The following is an 18,155-nucleotide window of genomic DNA, read 5'->3' on the forward strand; positions in this document are numbered from 1 at the left end:
GGTGTCACTTATCTCTCGAATTCTCCCCTCGTGGTCCAGTAGCTGTTTGTCCCTCTTTTGCTCAGCTTCTTTATTCTCTGTCATTTGGTCTTCTATATCGCTAATTCTTTCTTCTGCCTCATTTATCCTAGCAGTGAGAGCCTCCATTTTTGATTGCACCTCATTAATAGCTTTTTTGATTTCAACTTGGTTAGATTTTAGTTCTTTTATTTCTCCAGAAAGGGCTTTTATATCTCCCGAGAGGGTTGCTTTAATATCTTCCATGCCTTTTTCAAGCCCGGCTAGGACCTTGAGAATCATCATTCTGAACTCTATATCTGACATATTACCAATATCTGTATTGATTAGGTCCCTAGCCTTTGGTATTGCCTCTTGTTCTTTTTTTTGTTGTGAATTTTTCCGCCTTGTCATTTTGTCCAGATAAGAGTTTATGAAGGAGCAAGTAAAATACTAAAAGGGTGGCAACAACCCCAGGAAAATATGCTTTAGCCAAATCAGAAGAGATCCTGAATTGTGAGGGGGGAGAAAGGGGATAAAAAGGGGTTCAGAAAGAAAGAAAAAAAAAACTATTAAAAAAAAGAAAGCCGATAAAGAAAAAATATAAAAAGAGGAAAAAATATATATATATTAGATAAACTATTTAAAAAACGTTAAAAAAAGAAAACGGTAAAAGTTAAAAAAAATTTAGCAGAAGAAGAGAAAAAGAAAAAAAAAATTGAAAAAGAAAAAAAAATTAAATTAACTGCAAGGCTAAAAAATCATGGGGAGAAAGCCATGAGTTCCGTGCTTTGCTTTCTTCTCCTCTGGAATTCCGCCGTTCTCCTTGGTAGGTGAACTTGGTCCTGGCTGGGTTTCCCGTAGATCTTCTGGGGGAGGGGCCCGTTGTAGTGATTCTCAAGCGTCTTTGCCCCAGGCGGAGTTGCACCGCCCTTACCCGGGGCTGCGCTGAGTCATCCCCTCGGGTTCGCTTTCGGGAGCTTTTGTTCCCTGAGCGCTTTCCGTAGAGTCCGGAGGATGGGAATAAAGATGGCGGCCTCCTGGTCTCCAGCCCGGAGGAGCCGAGAGCCCGGGGCCCCACTCCTCAGTGCGCCCTCAGAGAACAGCGCCAAATGACTCCCGTCACCCTGGCCTCCGGCCGCGCTCCGAGCTGACCGAGACTGCGACCGGTTCAAGGCAACCCTGAGCTGAGAGTCACTCCTCGGCTCTTTCTCTGCAGCCGGCTTCCCCGTTCTAATACCGGTAAGCTCTGCGACACTGAGACACCCCCGATCCTTCTGCGACCCTGCGGGACCTGAGGCCACGCTTACCCCGCCTGGGCTTCACCCCAGTTAAGCCTCTGGAGCGATGTCCCTCAGCGGAACAGACTTTTAAAAGTCCTGATTTTGCTCCGTTGCTCCGCCGCTCGCCGGGAGCCGGCCCCTCCCCCCGCGGTCTATCTTCCCGTCGCTTTGGATTCACTTCTCCGCCAGTCCTACCTTGCAGAAAGTGGTTGATTTTCTGTTTCTGGAATTGCTGTTCTTCTTCTCTTCAATCTCCCGTTGGATTTGTAGGTGTTTGCAATCTTTAGATAAGCTATTTAGCTGATCTCCCTCTACCCGAAGTAATTTCAGCCTGCTACTTCTCCTCTATTTAATTCTTTTACCACCAATTATTGAGGATTGTTGGAATCTCTGACTATAATTATAGATTCATGTTTCCCCTTGCAATTCTGTCAGTTTGTATTTCATCTATTTTTCAGCTCAGTTATTATGTGCCTAAACATTTAAGATTATTCTGGCCTCCTTATGAATTGACCCCTTTATCATTTTGAAATGACCTTCTTTTTTCACTGGTAATATTCTTTGCTCTAAAATCTACTTTGATGTTGATATAGCCACTCCATCTTTCTTTTGATGAGTGTAGCATATATTTTTCCATTATTTTACTTTTAACTCTCTGTGTTTTTATATTTAAAGTGTGTTTGTGGGGGCATCTGGGTGGCTCAGTTGGTTAAGCATCTGCCTTCAGCTCAGGTCATGGTCTCAGGGTCCTGGGATTGAGTCCCATAGCGGGCTCCCTGCTCAGTGGAGAGTCTGCTACTCTCTCACCCTCTGCCTCTCTCCCCTGTTTGTTCTCTCTCTCAAATAAGAAAATAAAATCTTTTAAAAAAAAGTGTGTTATGGGCAGCATGCAGTTGTATTTCGTTTTTTTAATCCGACCTGAAAATTAGAGTGCCATTTTTAAAAAAAAATTTCTTTAGCCTTTCAGAGCTCTGTTTTTTCTTAATTTTTAAATTTTTTAAATAAACATATAATGTATTATTAGCCCCAGGGGTACAGGTCTGTGAATCGCCAGGCTTACACACTTCACAGCACTCACCATAGCACATAACCTCCCCAATGTCCATAACCCCACCGCCCTCTCCCTACCCCCCTCTCCCCAGCAACCCTCAGTTTGTTTTCTGAGACTAAGAGTCTCTTATGGTTTGTCTCCCTCCCGATCCCATCTTGATTCATTTATTCTTTCCCTACCCCCCAAACCCCCCATGTGGCATCTCCACTTCCTCATATCAGAGAGATCATATGATAGCTGTCTTTCTCCGATTGACTTATTTCGCTAAGCATAATACCCTCTAGTTTCATCCACATTGTTGCAAATGGTAAGGTTTCATTTCTTTTGATGGATCCATAGTATTCCATTGTATACATATACACCACATCTTCTTTATCCATTCATCTGTTGATGGACATCTAGGTTCTTTCCATAGTTTGGCTATTGTGGACATTGCTGCTAAAAACATTCTGGTGCACGTGCCCCTTCGGATCACTACTTTTGTATCTTTAGGGTAAATACCCAGTAGTGCAATTGCTGGGTCATAGGTTAGCTCTATTTTCAACATTTTGAGGAACCTCCATGCTGTTTTCCAGTGTGGTTGCACCAGCTTGCATTCCCACCAACAGTGTAGGAGGGTTCCCCTTTCTCCACATCCTCGCCAGCATCTGTCATTTCCTGACTTGTTAATTTTAGCCATTCTGACTGGTGTGAGGTGGTATCTCATTGTGGTTTTGGTTTGTATTTCCCTGATGCTGAGTGATATGGAGCATTTTTTCATGTTGGCCATCTGGATGTCTTCTTTGCAGAAATGTCTGTTTATGTCCTCTGCCCATTTCTTGGATTAGATTATTTGTTCTTTGGGTGTTGAGTTTGCTAAGCTCTTTATAGATTTTGGATACTAGCCCTTTATCTGATATGTCGTTTGCAAATATCTTCTCCCATTCTGTCAGTTGTCTTTTGGTTTTGTTAACTGTTTCCTTTAGAAGGCCTTTTAATTAGAGTGTTTAGACCATTCACATTTAGTGATTATTGAAATGCTTTAGTGAGATGTATTATCTTGCTATTTGTTTTCTATATGACTCATTTCTCTGTGTTCCTTCCCCTTTCTCTTCTTTTTTCCTTTGAATTAACTGAGTATTTTTTTTTATCATTCCATCTTATACCTTTTCTTGACTTATTACCTGTAACTCTTGTATTATTTAAGTAATTGCTTTGGAGTTTATAGGATATGTTTTTAACTTATCACAATCTACCTTTAAGTGATATTATATCACTGGATGTATAGTATTAGAATATTGAACTTCTATTTATCCCTTCTCAACTTTTGTGCTGTTGTTATCACACATTTTGCTTTTATATATGTTATATTCTATGTAGCACACTGTTCCCATTTTTGTGCAGCCAATGATCTTTAAAATATATTTAAACAGTAAGAAAACATCAGAAATTTACCATATAATAAACCATACCTGGTGTTCTTCATTCCTTTATGTAGATCCAAATTTCTACTTGGCATCAGTTTGAGTTTTTTTTTTAAACCTTAAAAAAATTATTATAAAAAATTTCAGAGTATAGAAAAATAGAGAGAACAGTATAGTGAATCCCCATATATCCATTACCCAGCTTCAGTGGTTACTAACATTTTGGTACCATTTATATTTTTTAATACATGTATGATATACATTAAAATAAGTAAACAAAATTATGAAAATAAAATACATAGAAGCCATACTACAGAACTGTAGAGACAAGAATCTTTGGGTTGGGGCCTGGGAATCTTATTTTAACCAGCTTCTTGCCTAGCTGGTATCATTCATTTCCTGAATCCAGGGTCCTGAAACTTTTCTTGATCTAACTTTTTTTGGGGCGTGGGGACAAGGGTCTGTCTCAAGGCAGGAATATAAATCAGGTATCTGTTACTCCATTTTGGCCAGAAACAGAAATCTAGGACCCCCTTTTTAGTTTCTATATTTTTTTCTAAATCTAGTAAATGAAACTATATTAGATCTACATTCCAATAAGAGAATAAGAAAGCAAACATAGTGGGGCGCCTGGGTGGCTCAGTGGGTTAAGCCGCTGCCTTCGGCTCAGGTCATGATCCCAGGTCCTGGGTTCGAGCCCCACATCGGGCTTTCTGCTCAGCAGGGAGCCTGCTTCCTCCTCTCTCTCTGCCTGCCTCTCTGCCTACTTGTGATTTCTCTCTGTCAAATAAATAAATAAAATCTTAAAAAAAAAAAAAAAGAAAGCAAACATAGTGAACTTCCTTTATGTGTAAGTAGTGAAAGCATCTGGTCATACACATTATTTAAAGATATTAAAAGTCAAGTGCAAATGGCTGCCTCAGATAAATTCTAACTTTTCCCAATAGGTTACACTATTTTCATATTTTCCCAATAGGTTACACTCCATAGAAAGATCTGCCCAGCGAAAGGAAGAAAAGGGATGTAGCGATTAGCTAGAACATTCAGGAAGAACATGCATAACTGTCCTAGGTGTCCTTTTCACTTGTTATGTTCTCTCTCTTTCTCTTTTCCTTTCTCTCTCCTTCTCTCTCTCCTTCCATCTGCCCCACACCCTGCTTCCCTCCCTCTAAAATGATAATATCTGGAACTGCCTTTAGAACAAAAAGGGGAACTAGTTAAAGTGTTTATGTTAGTAGCTGAAAACTTGATTTTACATAAAGAGTACCTCTTTAAGTAAAATAATAAAATGAAAGAATAACATATTCAGTATTTCAAAAATGTTCCTGTTTCAAAACCCAAACAAAAGTCCCTGAACATTCAACTTTCATAGCTCTGTTTTCACCAGACACTGGAAAACATTGAAACCACACCAATCCCTCAGAAATGCATTCCTAACCACAACTCCATGTAGGCAGACAAACAGAATTTAGGTCAGTTCCTGGAAAAGAAAGGCTTAGGAGTCACATTTAACTATTTCATGTCTGTTCATTTGTTCTCTATCTGTTTTTCTTCTTCAGAGGTCATGAAGGCCACATGTCACAATGTCAATTCTCTCTTCCCACCTCTGCTGATTGTACTTTTGAGTTCTCACTGGTCTGCCTGATTTCCTGGAGGTCTTCATCTGGCTCCTTATTCCTTCCCAACTATGTCCAGAAAAATCTGGTCTCCCTCGGTTCTTTCCGTGATGACCCAATTCAAGCCGAGACAGAGCTGTTAAGTAGACAGACTGTTCCCTTCCCTTTGTGTTGTATTTTGGGATTCCTCTCCTATTGTCCCCATGTCTTGGTGCTCTCTGCTGTAAGTGCCCTATTCTAGAGGCTGATGCCCCATTCCAGCACAGTTAGCCTGCAGTGCAGGGGCAGTTGAGGTTTGTGTGTGAATATCACTTTAGTAGGTGGAGTTCAGGGATGGTGTGTTGGTCAGGACCTGCCACGTGGGTGGAACAGGCAGAGACATCCAGCAGCCTGTAGACCAAAAGAAGAAGAAATCCGATGTGCTGACAGAAGCAAAATGGAAGGTCCAGATGATGTTGCTCTTCAAGTTCATTCCCTTCCTGAGTCTTACATGTGTTTTCCGTTGGCTATCCTTGAAGCTGTTCAATTGATATCTCCCTCTAATTACCATTTTTTTCAGGCCTAAGTGAGCTCTAAAGCTGGCTCCTATTACATGACACAAAACGGCTCCTAGATCTGTTTCACTCCAGTGGAATTTTAAAAAATTATGCTAATTAGTTGAGGGACATGAATGATGTAGTAATCTTTCTATTTTGAAAGTTACGTGCTAGAAAGGCACTGTCCAATAGGTATATAATGTGAACCACACATGTAATTTTAAATTATCTAGTAGCTACGTTTGAAAAAGTACAAAGAAACAGGTTAAATTAATTTTAATAATATATTTATTTAACCCACTATATCCAAGATATTATCATTTAACATGCAATTGATAAAAAAGTTAATGAGATATTTTGAACTCCTTTTCTCATACCAAGTCCTCAAAATTTTGTGAATTGAATTTCATGCTTACAGCCCATCTCCGGTTTTTTGTTTTTTTTTTTAAGATTTTATTTATTTATTTATTTGTCAGGGACAGAGGGAGAGAGAGCGAGCGAGCACAGGCAGACAGAGAGGCAGGCAGAGGCAGAGGGAGAAGCAGGTTCCCCGCCGAGCAAGGAGCCCGATGCGGGACTCCATCCCAGGACACTGGGATCATGACCTGAGCAGAAGGCAGCCGCTTAACCAACTGAGCCACCCAGGCGTCCCCCCATCTCCGTTTTGATCACCACATTTCACACTCTCAACAACAGCATGTGGCTAGTGGCGATTGGACCGCTCTGTTTGGCTTTACCTAACGGGAATGGATCTATGGGTGGTTCGGTCGGTTAAGCATCTGACTCTTCATTTAGGCTCAGGTCATGATCTCAGGGTCATGAGATGGAGCCCCAAGTTGCACTCTGCACTCAGCATGGAGTCTGCTTGTCTCTCTTCTTCTGCTCCTCCACCCACTTGCATGCTCTTCTCAGATAAATATATAGATAAAATATTAATATAATAAAACACCATAGTGAGCTGATAGACATTATTTCAGGGGAAGTGGGGCCCGAGGGTAACCTTCCTATGTACTACAGTGCAAAGGAAGTCACCTCTACTCTTTCATAAGGTGAGCTGTCTAATGAGAGGGGACTTCCAAAACCAAGAAGATAACAGGATAGCAAGGAGGGTGCTCCTTATTGGGTCAAAAATTTCCAATTGCATTTCTATTATTTAGGACTATGCTAAGACCTGAAGTTGTAAAAACAAACATTTTCTAGGTTCTTGGACATTACTCTCTCCTGAAGGAGAGATATAGTCAAAATTGTCAGATACAGTCAGAACAGTGCAGATATAAGTTCTCTGGAAGAAAGGAAGTCAGAGTGATGAGAGCAGATCCTGGGACTTGATCTAGGGTGGAGTTGGGGAAAGCTTCTTTCAGACAGGGATGTTTAAGCTGAGATCTGAAAGACGTGTAGGTGTTTACAGACCACAAAGAGAGGGAGCCATCCCAGAAGAAGAGAAAGGATGTGCAAAGACAACAGGAGCATGGTATCCACTTTGGGGTAGGATAGGACCTCTGGGACTGAAGTGTGGGATGGATGAGGGTGGTGAAATGTGGGGCAGAGATTTAAGGCCAGATCTTACACTGTGTATTAGACCGTGGTTACAAAAGACCACGGTCTTTATCCTAAGAGCAATTGGAAATCATTGTTGGGTTTTAAGCAAGGGATAGGATATAATCAAGTTTCAGTTTTGAAAAGTCATTCCAATTACGTTGTGGAAAGTATCCTGAGGAGGGCAAGAGGTGTCTGTGAGTAGACCGCTCAGGATGCTAGTGCAAGAATCCTAACAGGAGACCATGGTGGCCCACATCCCAGGAGAGGCAATAGAGATGCAGAGAAGTGGACAACCTTGAAATATGTCTGGAAGGTAAAAGAGACAGATCTTTGTAGAGGGGATTAGGAGAAGCTTCCAAACATTGTGCAGGGACAAGAATAAAGGAGACCAGAGTTGGAGAGAGGATTGTGTAGGGTTTAGATATCCAAGAGACATGCAAGGTAAAATGTCAGGTAGCTGGTTAGATAAAGGAATCTGGAGCTCAAAGGAAAGGTCAACACTGAAGATGATTTTTTTTCTTTTTTTAAATTTAAAGTTTAGTTAGTTAACATACCCCCATATGACGTGGATGGAACTAGAGGGTATTATGTTTAGCGAAATAAGTCAGTCTGAGAAAGACAACCATCATATGATCTCCCTGATATGAGGAAGTGGAGATGCAATGTTGGGGGCTTGGGGGGTAGGAAAAGAGTAAATGAAACAAGATGGGATCGGGAGGGAGACAAACCATAAGTGACTCTTAATCTCACAAAACAAACTGAGGGTTGCTGGGGGGAGGGGGTTCAGGAGAGGGTGGTGGGGTTATGGACATTGGGGAGGGTATGTGCTATGGTGAGTGCTGTGAAGTGTGTAAACCCAGCGATTCACAGACCTGTACCCCTGGGGATAAAAATACATTATATGTTTATAAAAAAATTAAAAAATTTAAAAAATTAAAATTAAATTAAATTAAACTTAAAAAAAAAAAAAAGAAATGGGCAGAAGACATGAATAGACACTTTTCCAAAGAAGACATCCAGATGGCCAACAGACACATGATAAGATGCTCAACATCACTCAACATCAGGGAAATGCGAACCAAAACCATGATGAGCTACCGCCTCACACCTGTCAGAATGATTAATTTACAACACAAAAAACAACAGGTGTTGGCAAGGATGAGGAGAAAGGGGGAACCTTCTTACATTGTTGGTGGGAATTCAAACTGGTGCCACCACTCTGGAGAACAGTATGGAGGTTTCCCAAAAAGTTGAAAATAGAATGTTTTGCTACAATCCAGCAATTGCATAGGTATTTACCCAAGGGATACGAAAGGGTACATACACTCCAAATTTATAGCAGCATTACCAAAAATAGCCAGACTTGGAGACAGCCCAAATATCCACTGATGAAAGGGCAAAGAAGATGTGGTATGTGGAATTTTACTTGACCATGAAGATGATTTTGAAATCATCTGTGCCTTCCTGGCCTTCACTTGCTCAGAGATGTCATGCTTGATGTGACATACCTTTGCATATGTTATTCCATCTGTCCCAAATCCTTCTCCCCTTCCCCTTTGCATAGTGACCCCCTACTTTTCCTTGATTCCAGATCAACTGTCACTTTCTCAGGGTTACCTTTCCCGACCCCCATGCCTATAATAACCCCTCCCCCAACAGCACCATATATCTATCTCACCTTTGTGGCACTTGGAGAAATTACCAATTGTGGTTTTACATTTATTTGCATTCTTCTTTGATTAACGACTGCTTCTGTCACTAGAATATAAGAACAGAAAGAGGTCTTGTCTTGTCCTTTTTTCCCCTTTCCTCTCCTCTCCTTTCCTTCCTTTGCCTTTCCTCTCCTTCCCTTCCCTTTCCTTTTTCTTTTCTTTTTCATTAGATTGGCTTTATTTCTTGGGGGGCAGTTTTACATTCATGGAAAAATTGAGGAGAAAGTGCGAAGAGCTCCTATACATACCTTGCCCCCTCACCACACACATGCTTCCCCCATCAATATCCTGCTCCTGAGTGGTACCTTTGTTATAATCACTGAATGAACATCATTATCACCCAAAGTACATAGTTTGTATTAGGATTCACTCTAGGCATTGCACATCTTTTGGGCTTAGACAATGTATAATAACATGTATCCACGATTACAGTATCATACAGAATAGTTTCACTGCCCTAAAAATCCTTTGTGCTCTATCTCACCCATTCATTCTTCCCTCTCCCCAATGTTTTCCATGTCTGATGTTTTCCATGTCATCATAGTTTTGTCTTTAGCAAGATGTTATACAGTTGGAATTTTACAACGGGCAGACTTTTCATTTGGCTTTCTTCATTTAGCAACGTGTGTTTAAGATTCCTCCATGTCTCTTTATGGCTTGAGAGTGCATTTCTTTTTAGTGCTGAATAATATTCCATTGTCTGGATGTGCCAGAGATTACTTACATGTTCACCTATTGCAGGACATCTTGGTTGCTTCCAAATTTTGGCAAGTATGAATAAAATTGCTCTAAATACCCAGATTTTGTGTGGGTGTGTTTTCAGCTCCTCTGGGTAAATATCAAGGAGTGCAACTGCTGGATCATATGGTAGAAGAATGCTTTGTTTTTAAGATATCACCAAACTGTTTTCCAAAGTGGCTGTCCCATTTTGTATTTTCATCAGCAATGAATGAGAGTTCATTTTGTTTCACATCCTTGCCAGCATTTGGCATTGACGGTGTTTTGAATTTTGACTGCTATTTTTAGTAGTATCTAATCATTTTAATTTGCAATTCCCTGACAATATATGATGTTGAGAATCTTTCCATATGTAGTCATCTTCTTAGGTGAGGTGTGTACATTTTTTTTGAAAGATTTTATTTATTTATTTGAGAGTGAGAGAGCACAAGTTGGGGGGAAGGGTGAAAGGCGGAGAGAGAAACAGACCCCTCACGGAGCAGGGAGCCAGACATGGGGCTTGATCCCAGGACCCTGAGATCATGACCTGAACCAAAAGCAGATGCTTAACTGACTGAGCCACCCAGGTGCCCTGAGTAAATGTACATTAAATGAATAAAGAATGAAAGAAAATGACAGGTAATTCAAGCTGCAGATAAACATTAGTTATTGAAATAGTATAAGAACGAGATGAGAAGAGAATATTTAGGACCAAGATTTTGAGTATCTCCCTCATTTAATGGCTGGTAGAAAAGACTAATCGAACCATCATGAAACATAAGGAGAGAGGCTCAATCTCATCAGTCGTTGGAGAAATTCAGATTAAAACCACTATGAAATATTACTGCATACCCACCAGAATGGTTAAAATTCTTGAAAAAGAGAAACATCAAGTATTGGTAAGGATCTGGAGCAACTGGAATGCTCATACTCTGCAAGGGCAACTGTAAATTCCAACAAACCACTTGGATAACTGTAGCCATCGGAATGCTCATACTCTACTGGGGAGCATATAAATTCATGCAACCAACTCGCAAAACCAGTGGCATCAACCCAAACTGAATGTATTCATATTTTATGATCTAGCAATTCCACTGTACAGTAAGTACCCAACAGGCTGATGCATAGGACTTTATGATTCTATTTACATTAAGTTCAACAGGCAAAACAAATCTATTGCATTAAAAGCCAGGATAGTCATTACCTTTGGAGAGAGGTAGTTACTTGGAGGAGGACCAAGATGGGGATGACTCTAAGGTTCTGGTATTTCCTGATCTGGGTGTTGGTTAGATGAGTGCACTCAATGTGGGTGATTCACCAAAGTGTTCACTTTATGGTTTCTGAGCTTTTCTGTATGCACGTTTATACCCGAATACATTAAAAAATGCATTCAGAAAGAAAAAGATAAATCTGTTTGGAATCCTCCAAAAGGAAGTAGTAAAGCTCTTTTACCATCTTTTCAGTGCCTGAAAGAGTGAGTCTCTGGGCCATTATAAGAGCAAAGGAAACTGTTAATAAAAACATGTTAAACATTTAAAGTGCTGATGTTTTAACTTGGAATCTAATACTGTTATGAAGAAAAATTTAACTGATGGTCACAGAATGATAAAAATGTTTCAGAAATGGTCTAGGATTTTTAATGGTCATGAGTGAAAACATTTGGTTTTCCAAGCTGGGTTCCACTGTTGGTTCTTATCAATGTAAACTTTATTAGCCAGGACAATAACATATAAATGAGGTAATTTATTTGCCTGGACACTCACTGTGGGTTTTGTAAATTCATTATTGTTGATGAATACTAAAGTCAGCTGAGCTTGAGGTAATTGCCCAGAAATGCTCTGATGGTTTCTACCAGTTTTTACCACTGAAACTGGGTCGAACATGGAATGTTGTCCATTGAGCTGGTTAGTTTCTCATAAGACCTCACTTACTCCCTGGAGGAGTAAAGGCCACTCAGTGATTGTTAGCACCTTGAATTGTGGAACTGGGTAAAACAATCAAATCCTACACCAGGAAGAAGGAATTTGGTAGCGTTAAGAAAACCTCAGAATTCTGTTCAGAAGACATTGTACTTTAGTCCTGTTACTTACTGACTAACAGGATAATTAGTTAATGGATTAGTAAATAGATAATTACTAATTACACTTTCTGCAGCTCTGTATCCTCATCTATCCATGGGGATGATTCACGGGTTTGCTGCGGGGGATAATGATCTCACATATTCGAAAGAATTTAGCATTGGTGGGTGCTCAATAACATTCTTGTTTCTTTCATGATAACTGAGAAGTAAGGAAAAAAAACACACGTTATAATCTATATTTTTTTAATAAATAAGCTGTGTTAATAGAGTTGTTGAATGTACAGTGTTTTCCATAATATAATCTAGTGAAAAGTGCTTCAGCCTCAGAGTACCTTGGTTCAAATCCTACCTGCCACTTGCTAAGTATACCACCTTAAATAAGTTAATTACAGTATGTGAAATTTAGTTTTCTCATTACAAAATTGTTTCTAGTTTCCCTACAGGCCATTGTGAGGGTTAATGGTGATGTATGTACTAGTCAGGGGTCTTGGTTTGCAAGTGAAACTGCACCTTACCTAAACCACAACAGGGGATTTATTGACTCTTGTTGCCAGGTTCAGGCAAAGCAGAGATGATCTGGTCTTGGGGATAACCACAGCCTTGGACTCAGACATGCTAAATCCCTCTGTCTCTTGGATCAATGTTGGCACTTCTAATTCTTCTAAAATACATACCAAGAAAGGGACCCAAATGATGCCCTTCAGGCTTAAAATCTTAATTGTAAATGCTATCTCTTTTGAAAGTTTTCATGCCACCTGACTATGTTTCCCAATGGTAAAGTTTGACCTCATGCAATCTCTCTTTTCTTCTACTATGGGTGTTGGCATGGTCGTCACAGTCCTTTCCCACCTCTCTGGAATGGGAGAAATTGAAGCAACCTTGAGCTTTCTTGGACTGAGTCGGATGCAGAAGTTCTTTGTTCCCTAAGGGTGAGTTTTACGTCAAAAGACGCATTGCTGAGAGACTAAGTTAGGGGTACATTTGGGGTGTCTTAGTATTGGAGATTGGCCACAATCCCAGTGCATTCAGTCATGCTCCCAAATCTTATTCAGATAAATCCAAGTCTACCTGTTCGTTTTTCTTTATGCACATGAGAAAAATATTTACATGTGTATATACTTATCTATTATTTATAAATGCATAATGAATAGTTTTTTCCACAGGCTCATTATAATCCCCAAAACTCTTATTAACCCTTATTAACTCTTTATTTTAAGGATTTTATTTATTCGACAGAGAGAGACACAGCGAGAGAGGGAACACAAGCAGGGGGAGTGGGAGAGGGAGAGGCAGGCTTCCCACTGAGCAGGGAGGCTGATGCAGGGCTCGATTCCAGGACCCTGAGATCATGACCTGAGCCAAAGGCAGGTGCTTAAGGACTGAGTCACCCAGGTGCCCCAACCTTTATTAACTCTTTATTATTCCTTGTAGTATATAGCACAATATTTATTTATTTATTTATAAAATGGTCTTTTTATTATGTACAGACTATATGTAAAGAAACCACCCACGCTGAAAACAATAGGTTCTGGCTTTTCTCAGGGCCCTCAGAAGCCTCTTGGAGACCGTTCCTTCCCTTCAGAAAGGGGAGTATGTGTGCGTGCGTGTGCATGTGTGTTTAACCTTCTGATTCCCGGGGTTTGACCAGCCTCATTTAGCTACATCCCCTTCCTTGCCTTAACCCCTGGCTTTGAGCTTCTCTGATCCAGGAGGAGACCTCAGCCTGGGGCAGGCATAAGCCAATCATTCAACCTCCCTCTTATTCTTCTGCAAAGAATCACTCCGTTGGGTAAAAACGCTTACAGACGTTGATCTTATTCCGAATCTGTTTCAGGGTACGTGGATAATAATTCCTCTCTTCCCGGTCCATAGCCTTTTTAGTCCTCTCCATGCTTCTCCACCACGTAGCGTACATAGTCAATGAGGTCTCGAGACAGCGTGTTTCCTTTCTTTTCTGGAAGGCTGGCTTCTGCCTCCAGGTCGTTTAGCACATAGGGCTTCCGCACGAGCTCCTTAGGCCTCTCCTCTACGTCCACATCCATGGCCTTCACCTTTCTCTTACGGAGGGGAACCGCCTTGTTGGGGTCCATAGCCAACTCCATCTCGGCCAGGTTCTGTGGCACGGATTTGGCGTGGTCCCAGGCATGTCAGATGTGGGAGCACTGGACCCATGATGCTGCTTTCCATCGAGCATTCTGGTTCAGCCGCTTCGGGTTAACATTGTAACTGAACTTCTGTCTCCTGGTCTTCCCTTGGTTTTGGGCATTGCCTCGACCACCGAACCGGCAACTGTAAGTGGGTGGCTCTCACTCTCAGCGCCTCTTGTCGCAGACTCTATAGCACGATATTTAAAACACAAGCTTTGGATCTAGAGAAAGTATGGCTTTCAATCTTGGTTTTATCACTGACCAGATGATATTTCAGGCTAACCTCCCATTTAGGCTTGGTTTCCCGAAAAAATTATCTCAGACACTGTCTGATTTGTTCTAGGAGTCCTGTATTAATAACTGTAATCTACGTAGAGACATCTGAAGCATATAGACTTGCTGATTATTATTATTTTTTTCATCTGTATGTCCATTCTGGCCACAACCCTACTGTTCCAGAGAGGCAGGTGTCCCAGAGTCCTATAAGAAATCAACAGTAAGTGGAAGAACAAGGCAAAGGTTGACATCACAAAATATCAGAATCGCTTGGGTGGCTGAAACAACAGAAATTTATCTTCTCACAGTTCTGGAGGCTAGAAGTGATACCAGGGTTTGGCCAATTCAGTTTCTTTTCTTTTTTTTTTTTTTTTTTTAAAGATTTTATTTATTTATTTGACAGAGAGAGATCACAAGTAGACGGAGAGGCAGGCAGAGAGAGAGAGAGAGGGAAGCAGGCTTCCTGCTGAGCAGAGAGCCCGATGTGGGACTCGATCCCAGGACCCTGAGATCATGACCTGAGCCGAAGGCAGCGGCTTAACCCACTGAGCCACCCAGGTGTCCCACATAAGTGAATTTTTAAAATTCAGTTTCTGAGGAGGGCTCTCTTTCTGGCTCGCAGAAGACCCCCTGCTTGCTCTATCCTCACCTTCAGTGCACGCCCACAGAGATAGAGAGAGATTGAGAGAGAGTGAGGAGGCTCTGTGGGGTCTCTCCTTATAAGGACAATAATCCTATCAGATCAGGGCCTCACCCTTATGACTTTGTTTAACTATAATTACCCTTTCTATGGGCCCTATCTCTAAATAATAATAACAAATAAGTGGAATTAGGGCTTTAACATATGAACTTGGAGAGGGGGCAATTCAGTCCATAACAGAAAACGAAATCTACCTAAAATTGAATATAAATAGAAACAAACAAACCTAACTGTATATCAAATTACATGACCACAGAGAAAAAACAATGCAATTAACTTTTAAACTATGTGCTCTGGTTGTACGATCTTAGTGGATTTGAGGACAAAAGAAACTGTTGAGAAAACCTGAATTTGCTTAGTAGTTTTGTTGTAGGAAGTGGTACTGGTTTACCTACATAGGAACTGTTTTCTCTACGTTGTAGGATAGATGTTTTGCGTTGTTCGGAACCAGGGAAGGGGAAAATAAGTCATGGTGGGGAGGTAAGAAAGAAGAGCTGTGGTTGCATTAGTATGAACTCATCTTTCTTTGTTCCTTTAATCGAATCCATTGAAAGAAACTATATGCTCTTTCCAATGTCACTGAAATACTTAGCACCAAAATCTTAATGTTTAAAAAAATCAGGGATCCTTACAGAAATAGCTGACTTGCGGGTCTGGGGCAGGAAAAGTGAAAGGTGAATCTGAAACCCTTACTGTGTCAGATTACTTACTCACTAGAGAGGGAAAAGTTACCTTTACAATGAGAAATCCGGTAGGCGCCATCTTAATTGAACTAAGATCACCAGTAATGGGATACATTTGCAACCGAGACCCCTGCTCTGATGTGAGGGGAAAGAATACAATACCACCTTTGTAGTATTCTTGCCAAAATGCTCAACCTGCCTCTAATTTAGGGAAAACAATCAGACAAGTCCAGAATATAGAAGACATTCTACCAGACAACTAGCTTTTCAAAAATGTCAGAAATCATGAAAGGTAGAACAAGGCATGAAACTGGGTTATATATTTCATATTAATTAACGAATACAATGACAAATTATTATAATAACTATTAATGTAACAATATTATTAATTGTTTCTCAAAGTTAAATATCTTGAGAATGATAATGTTATTATAGTTTTATATGAGAATGTTTTTGTTTTGGGGAAATATATGCTGAAGTACTTAAGGGTGAAATGTGATGATAAGTCTCATTTACTTTCAAATGGTACAGCCAAAAAAAGTGTCTCATATATATATATAAATATATATACACACCACATATATATGGTTTATAAACATAAATTTTATAGTTATTAATATTTTAATATTTGTATTATTATATATAATATATAAATGAAAATATATATTGATAAATATATATAAACCACATATACATATGGTTTATATATAATAAATATATATGTGGTTTATATATATGGTAACAGTGAAGGATATCTGAATGATTTGTTCAATTCTTTTAACATCTTGGTAGACTCAAAAATTTTCAAAACAGAAAGTTTGAGGCAAAACTCTAATGTCTCTCTCAGTGACATTTCCCCATTTGGCAGCAGCTCCTTAGCTAGAAAATTCAGGCTAGAAAGTTGAGGCAAGTCAAGAGCGATTCTAGAGGGAGACATGTTGCTTTCTTCTGCTTGTCCACATCGAGTGTTAGGACAGATTGCGAGGTTTGTTACAAATAAAGTTCAATCCTAGAGTCTAGAAGCCATGGTTGGATAGGGGCTTAAAGTCATATAGTTCACACATGAATATGTCATGGCAGAAGGTGAGAAAGGAGAGTAGTTCCAGTCTCTTGGATTTCTGGAGCAGTATAAACAAACATACAAACAACTAAACACGCACACAGACACACGTGCACATAGAAGAACAAAACAAAACATTGGGAGGAGCTGATGTAAAGTTGTTAACTCCATATCTTGTCTAGTGAAGACTGGTATAAAAAATTAAAATCTCACTCATTATTCCATCTGTTATCACACGTGTGTCACTAAAAATGTCATTTTAATGAGATAATGACCTCAGAGAAAAAAGGCAGTCATGGTGGAAAGTTTTTTAAAAACCAGCTGCATTCAGCCGCGTGAATGCACACATTGTTCTTGTTCAGGGTGGACAAGCGAAGATGTGGCAGGCTGCTGGGAGTCTCTGGATAGGCACTGGGGACCACCATGGAGTCCTACCACTTCCCAGTAGGGAGTCACACTTGCCACTTGATTTTGCTTTGAGTCTCCAGGAGAGACAGGAGGACCGTTAAATCCTTGCTCCAGATCATATGCCACCTCGGACAATTCCTTGAAGAGTATGTCTCTCCTGTAGATGAGCGGAAATGGGCCACTCTGTGGCTTTTCCTCTTTGATGGCTACTTTGCCAACTGGAGGACATCAGAATTTAGCCAGATCAATTTTTTCCCTTCAAATGAGGTAAAGTATGAGTCCAAAAAGAAAGAAAATGGGTGCCAGTCTTTCCCCCTCTTTTTGAATATGCTTCTGTCATTTGAAGGTGGCTATCTTGTCTTAACTCATCGCTAGTTGTAATGCACCAGTCTTTCAAATACCCTTTCTAAGCTGTTCTTTGGTTACTTGATTGATTTGTTATTTCTTGAGCTTCCCCTGGTTGCTAGGATTGGTGTCATGCCAGTGTGTCTGTGGTCCTGTGAGGCTCACTTCTCGTCAAGGGTGCCTGGTTTGCTCTCCTGCGACACCAGAATCTTGAGTGGCATTGTTATTTGGGGTTGGGTTTGGCTGGAAGGATCTGTCCTCACTGAATTTCTTTGGGCTCTAAGAAATGGAACTTCACTTCCTGCTCATGTGAGTCAAGAAGGGGACTGTGGTACTTTTCATGGGTAGTTCAGAGATCCAAGTCAGGGAATGTGGATCTCTCAGGAGAAGCCTGACCCAGAAACTGGAGGGCTGACTGGAACCCTGTCCGTCATTTCCTAGACTCTCTCTTCCTCTTGAAACATGGTCAAAACCCATTTGTCTCTCTACAACCTGGCTTCACACCCTCTTCTACGTCATGCTCATGTTATATCTATGGATATCTATATACACCCTCTTCTATGTGGCTTATGTTATATCATCACCTGGGTTTCTAGCACCTT

The 18,155-nt window shown here is 40.5% G+C and overlaps 1 pseudogene; it reads right to left on the minus strand.

Moving 5' to 3' along the window:
• Positions 1 to 13,677: 13,677 nt before the first annotated feature.
• Positions 13,678 to 17,774, minus strand: LOC125081757 (nucleolar protein 16-like; annotated as a pseudogene).
• Between the last annotated feature and the right edge of the window lie 381 nt (positions 17,775 to 18,155).

This window comes from Lutra lutra, chromosome 12 (genome assembly GCF_902655055.1).
Source record: "Lutra lutra chromosome 12, mLutLut1.2, whole genome shotgun sequence".
Lineage (NCBI taxonomy): Eukaryota > Metazoa > Chordata > Mammalia > Carnivora > Mustelidae > Lutra > Lutra lutra.